An 18,058-nucleotide genomic window follows, 5' to 3' on the forward strand; every position below is an offset into this window, starting at 1 on the left:
CAGAGCGCACAGGCCCATAGCCATCCGCGTTCCCCCGGGAGAGTTCAAGTTCTGGGAATGAAATAACACCAGTGCCAGAGCGGCAGGCCCCAGGGTCACCTGTCTTGGCCCAGCCTTGACAGATGGCTTGCCCAGCGCTCCCAGAGACCAGGGTGAAGAGCTGCCTGGGCCGTCCTGGGAGCCCACCCTGCATCCCTCCCTCCCTGGTCTCTGTATGCTGGTGCCCAGGGAAGGCGAGGGCCAAGAAGCAGGCTGTCTGGCCCCAAGTGCTAGGTTTGCAACCTCCCACCTGCAGGATGCATGGCCCCTGGCACGTATACAACAAGCATGGACCGAGCGTGATCACAGGCCTGGTACTTGACCTGTAAGGTAGGGCCCTGAGGACACCAGGCAGAGTCCTGCCCTCAGAGCCCACAGCCCTGTGAGGGCGAACCAGCCTTGAAGTGTGAACTGTGGTATGATGCCACAAGACCTGGCAGAATGCTGCCCAGCAGGCTTCTCATCCGGGGTGAAATCTGCACTGGGTCTTGAGGGATGAGTAGGAGTTCACAGATGGATGAAGGTCAGAAGCGTGTTCCCGGCAGTCACTGTGAACTCACCACCTCACAGAAAATACAGTCAGGGCCAAATACTCCATGTCACCCCTCAGCTTTCTAATATCGTCCCTCTGGGTTACTCAAGCCGGCAGAGAGCCACACAGAGATAGAAGGTACAAAGTCACATTTTTCCACACACCTAGGGTAGCCCTGGGGCCACAGACCTCCCCAGGGAGCTTCCTGCTGACCAGCTGTCGCATCGCTCTGCAGCTGCCTTGGGTGTGGCCCTGCCCTCTGTGTTCCGTACAGAGTTCCCTCCAGCCCGACCCTTCCTGAGGAGCCGGACCTGAGTGCGTATGCTTTGGGGACGCAACCATGGACCGATTCAGGGAGGCTCCTGGTTTACACCGAGGACAAGCGGGGGGCTTAGAGTCGTGCACATGTATCGCGCACCAGCTGTAGGGGAGGGGTAGAGGACCGCAGGTCCTGAGTCCGGACGGAGGTTATGGGCCTGAACACGCCCCTCATGGACCCTGGATCTCTTGCCCCCAGTCCTGGGCCAGCACCCATCATACCACATACAGGGGCATGTGACAGCCATTGGGGGTTTCAGGGAAAGCAGCATCCAGCTCAAGGTACATATCTGGTGATGCTGCCACAGTGACCTCTATGTCGAGGGCTCCCTTGGGTTTGGAGCTATTGCGTCAGCCCCAGGTGCTGTGACACCAAGGAAATGTTCCCAAGAGCAAGTCAGCTGATGACCAGGGCACCCAAAGGAACAGAGATAAGTCAGAAGTAAACAGAGCTGGGAGCCGGGAGCGGATGTGCCCGGCCCCTCGTAGACAGCCCTGCCTTTTGGACCCAGACGGCCTTTCTCTGAGGCTGGACGGGCTCCAGCAGGAAGCTGAGGCCTGGCAGCCGCTAAGGCGGCACCTGGGTGTGCCTCCACTTGGGGCTGACGAACGCCAGCCCCTGGCCCTGCGCTGTGTCCCAGGAGGACAGCCATGGAAGACAGAGGTGGTCCCTGAGAGCCCCCGGTACAGGCGGGGCAGGACAAAGGCCCAGCAGCTGCAGGAGACCCCGGGGACCCCATCCTCCCGCCAGCCAAGTTGGATAAAAGCCACCGCGCACTTCTTCCCTGTGAATCAAGCCGCTGTCACTGAATGACTTGCAGGTGTGCTGGGTATACAAGCGTGTCCTCCCCAGATTCACGTCCTTCCTGGAAACTCAGAGCGTGGCTTTATCTGGAACAGAGTTGTTGCAGATGTAAGTGTTTCAGTTAAGACGAGGTCAGGCTGGAGTAGGGTGGGTCCCTCGTCTGATCTGACGGGTGTCCTTATAAGAGGGGAGGAAATGCAGAGACAGACACACAGAAAGGAGACGATGTGAACACGGACAGACAGGGAGATGCCCTTGACTTCGGGGACCGAGACCGGGAGATACAGCTAAGATACAAGGAACGCGGGCAGACCCAAGGAGCCCGGAGACGGGGGCGAGCCCTCAGAGGGAGCCCAGCCCACTGACACTTCCAGCCTCCAGACTGTGGGAGAAGGGATGTCTGTGGTTTAAACCACCCAGTTTGTGGTACTCTGTTATGGTCGCCCCAAGGGACACCCAGCTCTGAGGGTCTATTTTAACTTGTACTTTCTTGGGTGAGGGGCAGGGAGGGGAGGGCACAGCTAAAAATCTCGACAGTTGTTTTGAAAAGAGACCCTCGTCTTCCCCACCCTGACCCTCCCCTGGTGAACTGGATGCACTCTGCCCAGTGCCCAGTGCCCAGTACCCCCCGCCTGGGACCCTGGCCCTCCTGCTGTGCAGACTGTGACTCCACCCCTGTCCCGGGCCCCTGCATTTGTCCTCACTGTGCGCATGTGATTGTTGGCCCCTCTGAATCACAGGCTATAATCAATCACCACGTGCTTGTTGAATCCCTTCCCATGCTTCCACACGTCACCCAAATAATCCCCATGCGTCCTTTATTCCAATTTCCTTGTCTTGGGGAGGCTGGACCACACTGACCAGCAGGGAAGAGCAGCGGTCTCACTTCCCAATCAGGGCCTCATGGGCCAGGGCAGGGAGCAGCCCACGCCAGGGGAGGCCCAAGGGAGGTGACCGTGTCGTGAGTTGTCCAAACTGGGACCTGTTCAGAGAGTATGGGGTGCTATTAGCGATTATGCCAGGACAGCAGGTGTGGGTCCCAGGCCACCCGCCAAGAGGGCACTCAACCAGCCCCTCACCGATGGCAGTCACTTCTGAGTCTGATTTGAACAGCGTGAGGCTTTGATGGGGCACTGGCAAGGCGCTCTCCAAAGCTCTGGAAACAGACACAAAGCCAAGGGGTGCAAACATGAGTGTGTCATGGTCCGTCACGCTCTGACGTGCATGCCTGTGCCCTGGCGGGCAGTGTGCTCGTGGGTATGAGTGTGAATATCCAGCCCTGTCTCAGTGTGTTCAGGCTGCTGTAACAGCACCACAGATGGAGCGGCTTATAAACAACACGTATTTCTCACAGCTCTGGAGGTTGGAAGCCCAGGATCATGGCACTGAGGCCTTCTGTGGAGGGTCATTGTCCTGGTTCATAGATGGGCCTGCCTGCTCAGAGACATCTGCACTTCACATGGCGGGAGGGGCTGGGGATCTCTGGAGCCTCATGTATAAGGCCACTGATCCCATTCATGAGGGCTCCACCCTCATGACCTCATCACCTCCCAAAGGCCATCACATGGAGCATTAGGATTTCAACACGGGAGTTTGGGAGGGACACAAACATTCAGGCCATTGCAGGCCCTAATGAGTAGTCAGTGAGCGGAGTAACCACACAGGGCCTGTGGGATTGCATCACTAAGTGTCTTTGTTTTCATTTCCCATTCAGTGGGGACCGATTCTTTTCCTTTTGGGATGAAAACTCAGGTGATCCCATAATCCCTAAAGTCACAAAACTTAGTTGTCAGGAACTGAAGCTTTAAGCTCCATGTTATAATTAAATTCAAAACTCTGAATTTGATTTCATTTGATGCTATAAAGGAATTAGTGGTAGCATGATAATTGTATTGTAGATTTATGACTGTGTATCTGTATATATATTCAGGTACCTATATATATTCAGATATATACCACGGCCCAGGTTTGATCCCTGGTCGGGGAACTAAGATCCCACCTGCTGTTCAGCATGGCCAAAATAAAAATTTTTTAATTTAAAAAATTAAAAAAAAAAATTGGTAGTTAGATTATTTTAAAAAAAAAGAAGAGTTCACACTTCTTATACAAGCCCTAGAGGGGATGCACAGAGTTCCCCTAGGCCCCATGGCCCGCCTCTGGTTCATAAGTAGAAACATTTATTTATCCTTTGCCCCAACGAACTCTGGGATGCAGGAAGATCCTAACAGCTCATCTTGTTCCTTTCTTGAGATTAGAGTTCTCAAGAGTCAGAAATGAGCCTTCTGTCACCCCCAACTATGGCGGGCATGGACCAAGCTCTCTCAGTGGTCCCCCTATGCCTTGTCCACCAGGCTTGAGATCAAGGGCAGGCACACCCACCCTCCTTCCCTGTTGGGGCAAGATGGGAGTGGGAAGGACTCGCAGCACCTAAACAGCTCTCTCTGAATGTTCTCACATGTCATTTTCTCCAAAATTCTCTGCTCATGAAGCTTTTATAGCTTCAATACAAGTACAAAATTTAAGACTCATCTAACAGTCCAAATTACTTTTAAGATGTCATGGTCTGTATCTCACGTTGAAACATGACATCTGTTGTTTCTGGATGTCCCAGCTGACCCTCCACTCTTAACATCCTATGACCCTAGGGGTAGGGGACCTAGAAGAGAGATTATAACTGTATTTATTCTTGATTGAATATAAAACCCAAAGACAGAAGTTCTAAGTTTGTTTCTTGAGATCTTCTAATGGGCAGGTCACTGTGACAGACTCTAGTGAGAGAGAACAAAATCAGGTAAATGAACATTTCCTTCTCATGAGGGACTTCATAGCACAACAGAAGGCTAAATAAATAAACAAATTGTGTACTTTACTGAAGCCCCTGAAAGAACTAAATAAGTAGGGAGGTGCCTATTCATGGATAAGAAGACCACATTTTTTTGTACTTTTTTTGATTGAAATATAGTTGATTTACTATATTGTGTTAGTTTCAGCTGTGCTGGTTTCAACATAATGATTCATTTATATATATATATATATATATATAAAAACATAAATAGAAATAGATTTAGATTACACAAGATACTGAATATAGTTCCCTGTGCTATACAGTAGGGCCTTGTTGTTTATTTTATATATAGTAGCTTGTATCTGCTAATCCCATACTCCTAATTTATCCCTCCCATGCCCCCTTTCCCCTTAGGTAATCATAAGCTTGTTTTCTATGTCTGTGAGTCTGTTTCTGTTTTGTGTTTAGATTCATTTGTATTACTTTTTAGATTCCACGTATAAGTGATGTCATATAATATTTGTCTTTCTCTGTCTGACTTACTTCGCTTAGTATGACAATTTCTAGGTCCATCCATGTTGCTGCAAATGGCAATATGTCACTCTTTTTTATGTCTGAGTAATATTCCATTATATATATGTACCACATCTTCTTTACCCATTCATCCGTTGATGGGCACTTGGGTTGTTTCCATGTCTTGGCTATTGTGAATAGTGCTGCTATGAACACTGGGATGCATGTATCTTTTGAAGTAAAGTTTTCTTCTTTTCTGGATATCTGCCCAGGGGTGGGGTTGTTGGATCATACGGTAGTTCTATTTTTATTTTTTTAAGGAACCTCCATACTGCTTTCCATAGTGGCTCTTCCAATTTACATTCCCTCTAGCAGTGTAGGAGGGTTCCCTTTTCTCCACACCCTCTCCAGCATTTGTTATTTGTAGACTTTTTGATGATAGCTGTTCTGACAGGTTTGAGGTGGTACTTCACTGTGGTTTTGATTGCATTTCTCTAATAATTAGTGATGTTGAGCATCTTTTGATGTGCCTGTTGGACATGTGTATGTCTTCTTTGGAGAAATGTCTCTTTAGGTCCTCTGCCTGTTTTTTGATTGGGTTGTTTGGTTTTTTGTTATTGAGTTGTATGAGTTGTTTGTATATTTTGGATATTAACCCCTTGTCAGTCACATCATTCGCAAATATTTTCTCCCATCCTGAAGGTTGTCTTTTTGGTTGTTGATGATTTCTTTTGCTGTGCAAAAGCTTTTAAGTTTGATTAGGTCTCATTCGTTTATTTTTGCTTTTATTTCTTTTGCCTTGAGAGACTGACCCAAGAAAATATTGCTGCAATTTATGTTTGAAAGTGTTTTGCCTATGTTCCCTTCTAGGAGTTTTATGGTGCCATGTCTTATATCTGTCTTTAAACCATTTTGAGTTTATTTTTGTATATGGTGTGAGGAAGTGTTCTAATTTCATTGATTTATATGTAGCTGTCCATCCTTCCCAACACCACTTGTTGAAGAGACTAGATTTTATAGGTAGCCATTTTTTCAAAATTAAACTACATATTCAATGCATTTTTTATCAAAATCCCTAAGGGAGATTTTTATGAAACACCACAAATTGGTCCTAGTATTTATATGGAAAGGTAAAGGGCCAAAGATATCCAGTGCAACTTTTAAAAAACAAGTAGTAAAAAGAGGAAGAGAAGGATCAGAAGGTATCTGTCTAATCAGATTATTCAAAAATTGTGTTTAAAGGAAAGAAGTATTGGTGCAGTGATAGAGTCACAGACAACTGGAACAGAACAGAAAGCCTAGAAATAGATCCATTTACATAAGGTAACTTGGATAATAACAGAAAAAGACTTCATATCAGTGGGGAAAGAAAGGACAGCTAAGTACATGGTATCAGGACAATCAGTTATTGATATCAGAAAAGGATAAATTTAGATCCTTGCATCACAACACTAAGCATCTCTTAATTATCCATATTGAGAAAAAGGAAAATTTAGATTCACAACTTACAACTCATATTAACACATTCCCAGATAAATTAAAGGCCCAAAAGTGAAAGTAAGCCTTAAAATTTAAAAAGAAAATACAGATGACCAGCCACCTCACACCAGACCCAACCCTCCTGAATATAATAATGAAAACTCTGGAAAATATACAAAAACAATGACCTGTAGGCAATGGGGAGTGAAAAACGAAGCGAAAACAGAACAAAAATGCCCTGTAAGATCCTAGAGGGGCATTGACACTTGGAGGAAGGGAATGGAGTGAATTTGCTATCTTATGGATTTTTGCCTGAGGGTAGGCCATGGTTGATATTGTCTAGTGGTGGCTAAAACCCCAACAGAAAATCTACAGTCTTTCTAGCCTACGTAACTAGCATACAGAGAACAAGACAAGCCCAGCAGCTTGGAAGTGAAGGGGAAATTCCCAAAAGGAGAGAGCCACAGGGAGAACCCCAAATTCTGTGTAAAAACTCTTCCCAAATTTTGGTCTGACCTCTGAACCATGTGTATGCAGGACAGACTCCAGCTAAAATAAAAGAACTGAGGTTTGAGTGCCACTCAAGAGGCAGAGTTTGAAGTTTGAATCCAACCAAGTAGATGGTTTGTTAAAACAAACAAACAAACAAATATAACAGTCTTCAGAGGAATGTAAGAGAATCTAGAGTCTCCACAACATAACAATATATTATCCTGTATTTAATCCAAAATTACTAAAAGACAAAGAAACAGGAAAGTGTCATGCATTCTTAAGAGAAAAAACAAACTGAGATGACCCAGATGTTGCAACAATAGGATAAAGATTGTAAAACGGCAACCATAACTATGTTTGAGGAAGTAAAGAAAAATGTGCTCACAATGTATGAAAAGATAGAAAATCATAGAAGAAAGGAAGGAAGGAAATAAAAGGAAAGAAAATGGTAATAAAATAGACAAATAACAATTCGAAAACTGAAAACTCCAATATGTGATATTAAAACTTATTGGATGGACTTAGCAAAATGCAGATGGCAGTAGAAAGGGTCAGTTAACTTAAAGATAGAGCAAGGGAAATCATCCTATTTGAAGAACAGAGAAGAAAAAAAGTTTAAAACATGCACAAAGCCCTCAGTACCTGTGGGAAACTATCAAAACATCTAACAGAAGTAAAATAGAAAAAAATGAACAAGATAAAAAATTACCAATCCTTGATCTTTGAAAAGATTAACAAAATGATGAACCTCTAACTAGACTGATGAAGAAACAAAAATTAAAGAAAACACAAATTACCAACGTCAGAAATGAAAGATGGGCTATTACTACAGTCCTACAGACATTAAAAGGAAAAATAAGTAATATTCAGAATAATATTAATTAATATTAATACCAACAAATTTGACAACTTAGATGAAATGGACAAATTCCTTGAAAAACAAAATTTACCTAGATGAGCACAAGAATAAATAGCAAAATCTAAATATCCCTATTTCTATTAAAATGTTTGAAGTTACTATCAAACACCTTCCTACAAAGAAAGTTTTGGGCTAAGGTGGTTTCACTATTGCATTCTATCAAACGAAGAACTCTAATCTTAATGCAAACTTAGAAAAAAAGATAAGAAGGAAATACTTTCCAACTCATTTTATGGGGCCAGCATGAGCCTAATACTCAAACCTGACAAATACATTATGAATTATGAAAGACCATTGTGAATATAGATTCAAAAATACCTAACAAAATCTTAGTAAATTGAATCCAGCAAGACACAAAAATAATGATACATCAGGATTTAGGTGGATTTATCTAAGGAAAACAAGGTAGGTTTAACATCAGATAATTAATGCAATTTACCACATTAATAGGAAAATGAAAATAAAAACATGCAATCATTTTCATAAATGCATAAAAGGTGTTCAACAAAATTCACACCCATGCATGATAGAAATTTCAGCAACTAGGAATACAAGGGAACATTCTTAAGCTGATAAAGGGTATCGGCAAAAAAAGAAGCCCCACAAGTACCATCATACCTTGAGGTGAAATACTGGACATTCTCATTCTAAGATTGGGACCAAAGCAAGAATTCTCAATCGCACCACTTCTTTTAACATTATGACGGTGGTTCCAGAAAATGTGATAAGGCAAGGTAAAAAAATAGTAGAGATCACAAAGGAAGAAGTAAAATTGACTTTATTCACAGAAGATAATCTTATTTCCAACTGCTTGTGGCTAATATATAAAACCACAATTGATTTTTTATATTAACTTTGTATCCTATAACTTTTTTGTTTCAAAGGTTTCTTAGGATTTTCTAAAACAGCACAAATTGTGAAGGCACAGTTGATAAATATGACTCAATTAAAATCAAGACTACATATGTATCAGTATGTGACAGATGAGTAAAAAGTCAAGTCTTGAACTCGGAGAAGATATTTGGAGCCCACATAATTGACAGAGGATTGCTATCAAGGATACACAAAGAACTCCTACAAACTAAGGCCACAAAGGACAAACATGGTTTTTAGAATACACAAATATGAAATGTAAGGTAAGGGAAACCTAAGTAGTCAATAAGGATGTGGAAAGAGGCTCCACCTCACTCATAACTGATAATTACAAAATAAACTAACATTAGAATGACATATCACCAAATGTTGATAAGGGTGCAGAGAATTAGGAACTCTTAAATTTGGTAGGGTATCATTGACACATCCACCCTGGCAAGCATTTGGGCGATACCTAGGAAATCGAACAAGTCCGTATCGTTCCAAAAGGAAGAAACTGGGAATAATATACCTAATTGCCTATCAGTAGGGGAATGCATTCTATGTTAAATTAAATGAATCAGACCTATTGATCAATAGAAATAAATTTCAAAATTTAACTGTACAATATAAGATGAAAAGCCTGCATATTATGGTATCATTTCTGATTTTTTCTTTTTTTTTTGGCTGTGCTGTGCAACACGTGAGATCTTAGTTCCCTCACCAGGGATCGAACCCATGCTCCTGCAGTGGAAGCATGGAGCCTTAACCACTGGACCGCCGGTAAGTCCCTACCATTTCTGATTATTTTAAAAACAGCAACAAATACTATAGAATGTTTATGGATATGATGGAAATAATGTACACTGACTTTAGAATGACAGTTGACTCTGGGGAGGGAGGGAAAAAAGATGGGTTAAGGGGGCACTTTTATTGTTTTATTTCTTTTTATAAAATGAGAGGTATCTAGGCAAATAGAACCAAAGTCCAAGGTGGATAAATCTGGGTAGCACATATATAGATGCCCATAACATTACACACTGTTAATCTGAGGAAAAGGGCTTAAAATATGGCAGCTTAAAATTTTCATTAAAAATATCCAAATAAATAAGGTGGTCCGGGAAGCAGGGAGAGGAAGGGCTGAGAGTGAGGCAGGCCTGGAAGAGGCCAGCACTAAGACTTGGGGTCAGAACCCTGGGGACCCGGTTTGGGAGCCATTTGAACGTCCCATCCTGGATGCCCAGTCAATACCGAAGAGATGTATCTGCCCAGGGATGAAGGAGGGAACCACTGAAATCCTACCCAGCATCCAGCTTAAGAGTAAATAAAAGTCTCAAGCCATTTCGAGTTTTCTTATTTTAATTCCAAGGTCCCTGGGCATCTGCAGTGCAATCCCAACTTTCTCTGTATATTAGTAGATTTGCCAAATTCTACTAATTCTACCAAAACCCGGCTACATCCCTGGGTGAGGATGGACAACATTCGTGATAGTGACTTAGCATCCCACCAGGGAAGCATCCGGTAAGTGACCATGTTTTATACGATCCCTGGATCGTATAGAATCCCTGGATCAAACGTGCTCTCAGTGTGACCCTCACACCATGTAGCAGCTTATCCTTCACCTCAAAGTTCGTCAGAGAAAATAAACTGGAGGTTGTGGTTCTGACTTCTTAGGGGTGACCACTAAGTTGTTCAAAAAACAAGTGATTCCAGCAGAGGCGAGCAAATGGCCTATTCAGTTTTTCACTACAATGCAGGATAAGAATGATCAGAACTGAAGGCACCTTACATCTCATACACTGCAGCCATATCTCACCCCTGGCTCTTTCCACCACATCCCAGACCATTGTTGGCTCCGCTGCGTAGAAAGTAGTTTGTAGGGAATTCAGAAGATATGGAGAGCAGATCCGTCCAGTGAGAAACGTGTCGCCAAAAACAAAGCCATACTGGACCATCAAAACTGCAAAGAGAATGTATCCGCTACCCAGACTGGAATCTCCGACGGATCCCTCGAAGCTGTCTACACAGGGGGAAAGGAGCTTTCTCTGCATGGAGGAGAATTCCTCACGGTTGCCACCTCTCCAGGGCTGCTGCTCACAGGGACTCTGGCTGGTATGTGCTAAGGTGCCACATGGGTTTGAAGCAAGCCTATCTCTCAGGTTGACCCTTCATACTCACCATCACCATTTCAGTATTTCAGAGAATGCATTTCCCCGGCTATAATATATTCTCCTCATTAAGAATTCAGTCCACCAGGAAATTGAAAGCAAAGTGTGAGACCATCAAGAATGGCAACATCGACAGGCCAGAGCCTACCTGAACCGCCAAAGCCTCCCTACATGTAGCTCTTGGTTATAAAGGAGCTCACATGTTCTCAAGACTCAGAATAGCCCTGTGTCGCATATTAAATGTAAATAAGCTAAAACCAAGGCTCATTAACAGATGATTCATACCCACAGCGCTCACATGATAGCTTGTGTTTGACTGTCTGAGAGGTTTTACCAAAGCGTTAATATTTGTTCAACTCCCACAGGCCGATACATTACTGAGCAAAGAAAAATCAGTCAATATTTACTAAACATCCATTGTGTGCACAGCCTTTGGCCCAGATACCCTGGGGAGGTTCCAAAGGGAGAAGGTGATGTGGTCACAGTTGATAGGGAAGCTGTGTTCATGAAGGGAGCACCATGAACTCAAACCCAGATGCCTCATTACGGAATCCACGCAGCATTCCTTCTGCTGCAGCTACTTCCCTCCAGTGGCTCCAAACGTTAGGAATACTTTTTATTAGATGTTTGGGGGGTATTTTACTAAGTAAATGGTTAAAATGACATGAAAGACTCCATTGTACTCCAAATAGCTTATATCTTTAAAAGTACACACAATACAACAACTTATTTATTTTTCTATAATCCATATTTCTTTATTTTTACATGGTCGTATGTGTATTGAAATGGTATAACATTGTCTCAAAGTTTAATTTCACCTTAGAATTCTTTCCTCCTGAAATTAATTGGAAAACTTCTATAGTCAACTTAGGGCTTTGTTTTCTATTATGTATATACCTTCTAATTCTATCTGAATAGAGGTGAATAACACATAGCCTTTCATGAATAATTAAATTAATCCGACATCAATTTGCATAAAAGGAAGCTGTTATCATTCCCCAAACTTACTCATTTTTTTAAAAATTTATTTTATTGAAGTACAGTTGATTTACTCTGCTGTGTTCATTTCTACTGCACAGCACAGTGATTCAGTTATACACACACACACACACACACACACACGTACACACACACACACATATATATATACATTCTTTTTCATATTCGTTATATTAGGAAGGATTGAGTGGGTGAATATGCTGATTTCAAAAATAAATTCAAAACACACAGGCAGTCGTGTGGGAGGAAAAGATGTGAGTGTTGGGGCCCTGATGTCTGCACATCACTCTTCCTAACAGAGGGTATATCAATATGAAAGATACAGGATACCCTGAATCGGGCTCTGCCAGGCAGGGGGCAATGGGGGTATGTTGTCCTAAATATGAGAAAGAGGAAGATGAAGATGTAGCGAGAACACGCCTCTTTCCAGGGCATCAGGGCAGAGTGAGACAGTCCTGACACTGGAGCATACGTGGTGAGAGACCCTGGAAAGCCCTGGGCAGAAGGGTCCCCAGCACTTGGTGTCCACGTGGCAGCAGCTCCAGGACCAAGCACAGTGGTCGTGACCTGGACCCTCCATGATGTCATCTTTGCTGTCGTGCAGGAAGGTTGAGAGAGGATGGTCCTGTGGGATCGAGCGACGGAAAACTGGATTCAAGCTTTCGTGGGTGTCCCCGCATGCCTGAGCTGTGGTTTCCTGATGGGCAACTAGGACGCCTTCCGAGGTGGGTATGAGGCTGGAGCAGTGATGTCAGGATAATCTAATGGGCGACGCGTCATTCCCGTGCTGGTCGCAGGTGGTGTTGCCATCATTACAGGAGTCCTATACAAGGTGACTGCTTTAGTGCAGTTGTGATAATCTGGAGGTGCAAACCCTGTAAACATTCTCCATCCCTCAAGACTCAGTTCAGCTTGACTTGGCCTCAGGGACTGGGTCCCACTCTCGGTTTTGTGCCCAGAGCAGCTGTCCAGTCCTGGACCAGACCCTTGGCACCCCCTGCCCTGCCAGCTCTTCTCCCTGAGCTGGAAGCTGCTGTCTGCTCAATTCCTTGGCACCCCAGCTGCGGGGGATGGGAGTCCTCCCAGTAGGTGAGTGTGGAAGTGGGATGGCTAACGGAGGAGAAGGAAGGAGGTGACCTGGCCTGGAGCTCATGGATAAGGAGCCCTGTACGCGAGGGCTATACCCTGAGGCCAGCAGTTAGCAGTCCAGCAGATTGCACAGCTCCGGGCGAGTGCCCAAAGGCTGTTAACTGATTGGAGAACCACCAGCTGGGTGCTTGCTTATCATCCCACTTTTATAGACTCTAATAAAGGAAACTGAGAGCAGGCAGGCAGGATCTCTGTGCTGGGTTTATCTGCCTTAATGAGGGTCATTTGGACCTTAATTCAATACACTCACTGCTCCAAGGTACCTTCTGCAGAATGATGTAGCCATAAAGTAGAAAAATTCAGAGATTCTGTAGCTAATAAATAACTGGTGGGGTGATTCTGAGGTTCCGAGTTATAAGGAATTGTGGAGGCAGGCCCTGGAGCCGGGCTTCCCAGCCCTTTCCACTGTGCCCTTTTCACAGTAAAACATAAAAACCCTCAAACGCTTTTCTAGGAATTACAAAAAAATAAGTCGCAGTAACTTTGTATGGTGTAGGATAAAGTGAATTGATATAAAAATATTTTCTTTTAGGTGTTTCCTTAAAACTACAGTCATTTCTATTACAGTTGTGTTTATTTCTTAACATTTTTACTTTCTGGAGAAATTTGATGTTCTCTGTAAGATTTTTAAATCAATTCTTCAGATAACTTCTCTGCTGAAGATCTGAAGGTGAATTTTCAGTATTATTACTTTTATGATTTTTCTCCTCATTGGCTTCCTGTATTTCTTGACCAGTCTTCTCTTGCTTCTTGCTTTTAACTAGTTGTCATTATGATGAAAAATTAGTCAATATATTGCTAATAAATGTAAACTTGAAAACACTAAGGATCAAAAGTGATTTAACTGATGTGACATTAAGCAGGGGATGTGTCTTGACCTCAGTCGAAATAGAATTCAGGACAAAGCACTTGTACATAACAAAGGGACACTTCATAAGCCACAATTCACCATGAAGGTATACCAGTTACAAATATCTTTGTACCAATAAGGGGCTGGGCAAAGGTATTCTACTTTACTAACCAGAAAGCATAGGTGATGCAGAAAGAGAGAAAAACACAGCTGATGTTGAGTTGGGAACACCATGCTGTGTTGATGAGGACACCATTCTGGGTATGTCATGTGAACAAAAATATAAGTAAGAAAAGATAGACAAACAATATAATCAATAAGGTAGATCTTATGGACATACATATGTCGAACTTAAGGCCTGATAATACAACTGGAACCAAGAAGAACCCTGAAGCCCCTGCTTGCTCCAAGTACAAAACCGAGTAGTTAATAATTAGGTCAATAGAGTCACAGACTCATTGTCTGATGCACATTCCTGAATTGCTTTTACAGATACTGGAACTGCCACTGGAGAGGAAAAGCTAACTGCATGGTGACCAGACTGCAGCCATGACATAAGCTACTCCATCTTGAGCAGTACTGAGTCTGTGGCTATAGCACAATTCCAGGAACTGGTCTCAAGAGAATGGGATTAACATCATTGCTCATAGTAATCTATATTTTTGTGGGCATCAAAATAATTGTAGCTTGCTCTGCCCGTGTCTGTAAGCGGGCAACCAAAACTGTCAGCCCAGAGATGCTACAGACCCATGTTGACATCTTCTGCTCTGAGAATACGGCATCCTATTCAGCATGAAGAAGTGACAGAAGATGGACTTTTGCCCATCAGTTACAGAAGGCGGACTTTTGCCCATAACCCTTTAGAACTGGAGTGATGTCTGACAAGTGGGGATTTGTTAAGCAGCTCTTTTGCCCCTTTCCTGTGTCCCCTTTTCTGTTCCCCTCTAACCTTACAAAGAACCTAATTATAGGAATGAGATCACTAAGCAATTGAAACTAACTCCTGACGTGTGCTCTCCTCAATGCCCACCATGCCGTGTCTGATCTGTTGCTTCTTTCCCTAGATAAAAATAAGTAAGGATGAAGAAGTAAGCAGTTAAAGGGTGACCAGCTCTCTGCCCCAACAGCCCCTCGGCAATCCTGCAGACCACTTGGGCAAGATGACATCTGGGGCTTCCCTGGTGGCACAGTGGTTGAGAGTCCGCCTGCCGATGCGGGGGACACGGGTTCGTGCCTCGGTCCGGGAAGATCCCACGTGCCGCGGAGCGGCTGGGCCCATGAGCCATGGTCGCTGAGCCTGCGCATCCGGAGCCTGTGCTCCGCAACGGGAGAGGCCACAACAGTGAGAGGCCCGTGTACCGCAAAAAAAAAAAAAAAAGATGACCTCTGAAGAGTCATCCAGTCTGCACGCAATGGAGAAGGATGCAGAACCCAACCTCCTGACTCCATAATTCACTGAGATTTCGCCCCTTCCCCCACCCCGGTTTTTTTTCCATTTAAAACTGCCATGGCTGAGCAGAGTCTCTGGAGTTGGTCTCTGGACACGAGTCCACCTTCTCCCCAGATGGCTGGCTTTTCTGATTAAAGCAACTTTCCTTTCTACTGGCAATTGCCTCTCGAATTACCGGCTTAGGAGCCGCCAGCAGCCGAATGTGGGTTCCATAACACAACCTCCTAAGTGCGTGTGAAATATTCACGAAATTTAATCATATGTTTGTTCACAAAGAAAGCATTGTGTTCCATATGGTAGACATGTGACAATCACTCTATGGTCAAATGTAAAAACAGCTAGAAAATAATGACAGCATTTCTGAAGGTTCTTGCATAAGGAAATTTAAATATCTCTACTAAACACTTGTGGCTAAAAGATTAACTACAAACCAAAATTACAGACTTTCTTAAAAATCATGGTAATAAAAACACGACATTTCTGAATCTATGAAGAGTATTTAAAATAGTGATCAAAAGAAAATGTGTAGGGCTTCCCTGGTGGTGCGGTGCTTGAGAGTCCGCCTGCCGATGCAGGGGACACGGGTTCTTGTCCCGGTTCGGGAAGATCCCACATGCCGCGGAGCAGCCACACCCGTGAGCCATGGCCGCTGAGCCTGCGCTCTGCAACGGGAGGGGCCACAACAGTGAGAGGCCCGCGTACGGCAGAAACAAAACATGCAAGTGGGGGGGAGGAAAAAAAGAAAATGTATAGGTTTAAACACATATCAGTAATAATGGAAGAAAATTCCCAACTCAGAAAGCTAGGAAAAGAATAGGAACGCAAGCCAAAATAACACAAAGATGAAGAAATTAATGAAGTAGCTCAGAGAACAAAAATAAAGTAATAAATCAAAATCTTGGTTCTTTTGAAAAATAAAATATGCAAACCACTAGTGAACCTAATAAAGAAAATAGAAAAAAAAGAGAGAGAGAGAGAGAGAGAGAGAGAAACCCCAAATAAACAAAATAAGAATTCTTTGGGAAACACCTATTACAATAGAGGAAACTTTAAAAATTATAAGAGGCTACTCTGAATAACTTTATGCAGCTCATTTTGAAAATCTAGATGAAATAGACAAGTTCCTAGGAAAATCACCCTTTACCCAAAGTGATCTGGTAGAGGCATGAAGCTCAGATCAACCATAGAGGAAAGAGAGAACGTTATCAAGTTTTACAGATTTGTTCTGTAAAACCCTCCATGCCCAGATGGTCTCACAGAGAAATTCTAACAACGCTGCAAATACCAAATCGTCCCAGTGCAACATATATTGTTCCAGAGAATTAAAAAAAAAACAAAGGAGAATGCCAAAATTCACACTGAAAAAATTACCTCAAAATGTGTCATACACCCAAAATATAGGAGCTAAGGCTGTAAAACTCCTAGAAGAAAACATACTAGAAAATCTTTGTGGTCTTAGATTAGGCAAATAATTTTTTTAGCTAGGGCACATAAAGTGTGAATCATGAAAGAAAAATGGAAAACATGGGACTTCTACAAAATTAAAAACATCTGTTCTTTGAAAAATACTTAAGGAAATGAAAAGGCAAGTCTCAGACTTGGAGGAAATATCTGCACAACATAAATCTGATAAAGGATCTGTATGCAGAATGGATAAAGAGCTCTTAGAACTCAATATAAAGCAGAAAAAACACCTGATGAAAACCGTAGGACTGACATATACACACTACCGTATATAAAATAGATAACTAATAAGAGCCTACTGTAGAGCACAGGGAACTCTACTCAATACTCTGTAATGACCTATATGGGAAAAGAATCTAAAAAAAGAGTAGATATATGTATAACTGACTCACTTTGCTGTACAGCAGAAACGAACAAGACATTGTAAGTCGACTCTACTCCAATAAAAATCAATTTAAAATAAAAAGACTTGAACAGATGCTTAACCGGAGAAAAAGTAAAAAAAAAAAAAAAAAAAAAAGACAAGCCCATGAAAAGATACTCCATATCATTAGTTACTAGGGAAATGTAAATTAAAGTGGAAATGAGATGCCCATCACACAGCAGCATGACTCAAAGTAAAAGCTAACAACATAGTGCTGGGGAGGGTGGGGGAAACCTCCAGATTCTCATGCTTTGTTGGTGGGAAGGCAAAATGGCACAACCATTTTGCAAGAAGAGTTTGTTAGATTCTTATCAAGTCCAACAGAACAGTTGCCATACGACCCAGCAATCCTACTTAGCAGATATTTTCCAAGAGAAAAGGTATTTACACAGCCAACTCCAGACTCGTACACACTTGTCCCCAGCAGGTCTGTTCCTAAGAGTGAAGCCCCGGAAACAACCCAAATGCCCATTGACTGAGGGATGGTAAACACACAGTGAAATGCCCTCCTGCAGAATCCTACTCAGCAAGCAACAGGCGTGGACGACCCAGATAAATCTCATAAAGAAAGATGCAAATGACCATGCACAACGTGACTACATTTACAGGAATTCTAGAAGAGGCAAAACTATAGTGAAAGGAAGCAGATTCATTGGTTACTTGGGGCTGGAAGTGGAAGGAGGGCATTGACTATGAACAGGCATGAGGGAATCGAGGGGGGGAATGAAGATCTTCTATATCTTCCTTGTGGTAGTGTTTACACAACTGCAAACATTTTTCAAAACTCACTGAACTGATTCAGTTAAAATAGACAAATTTT

General features: G+C 43.1%; 1 long non-coding RNA gene across 3 annotated transcripts; it reads left to right on the forward strand.

The window, feature by feature from the left end:
• The first annotated feature begins 805 nt into the window (after nucleotides 1-805).
• On the forward strand, nucleotides 806-15,257 carry LOC117199295 (uncharacterized). Of its 3 annotated transcripts, XR_007477585.1 has the most exons (4): nucleotides 806-1,802; nucleotides 8,767-9,517; nucleotides 12,506-12,626; nucleotides 14,965-15,257. It is a non-coding gene; the product is annotated as an uncharacterized LOC117199295 (long non-coding RNA). The 3 variants fall into 3 exon arrangements; XR_004480496.2 differs by lacking the exon at nucleotides 806-1,802 and having other exon boundaries at nucleotides 7,610-9,517; XR_007477586.1 differs by lacking the exons at nucleotides 806-1,802; nucleotides 14,965-15,257 and adding an exon at nucleotides 14,393-14,958 and having other exon boundaries at nucleotides 7,610-9,517.
• The last annotated feature ends 2,801 nt before the right edge of the window (nucleotides 15,258-18,058 follow it).

This window comes from Orcinus orca, chromosome 5, assembly GCF_937001465.1.
Source record: "Orcinus orca chromosome 5, mOrcOrc1.1, whole genome shotgun sequence".
In the NCBI taxonomy this organism is placed as follows: domain Eukaryota; kingdom Metazoa; phylum Chordata; class Mammalia; order Artiodactyla; family Delphinidae; genus Orcinus; species Orcinus orca.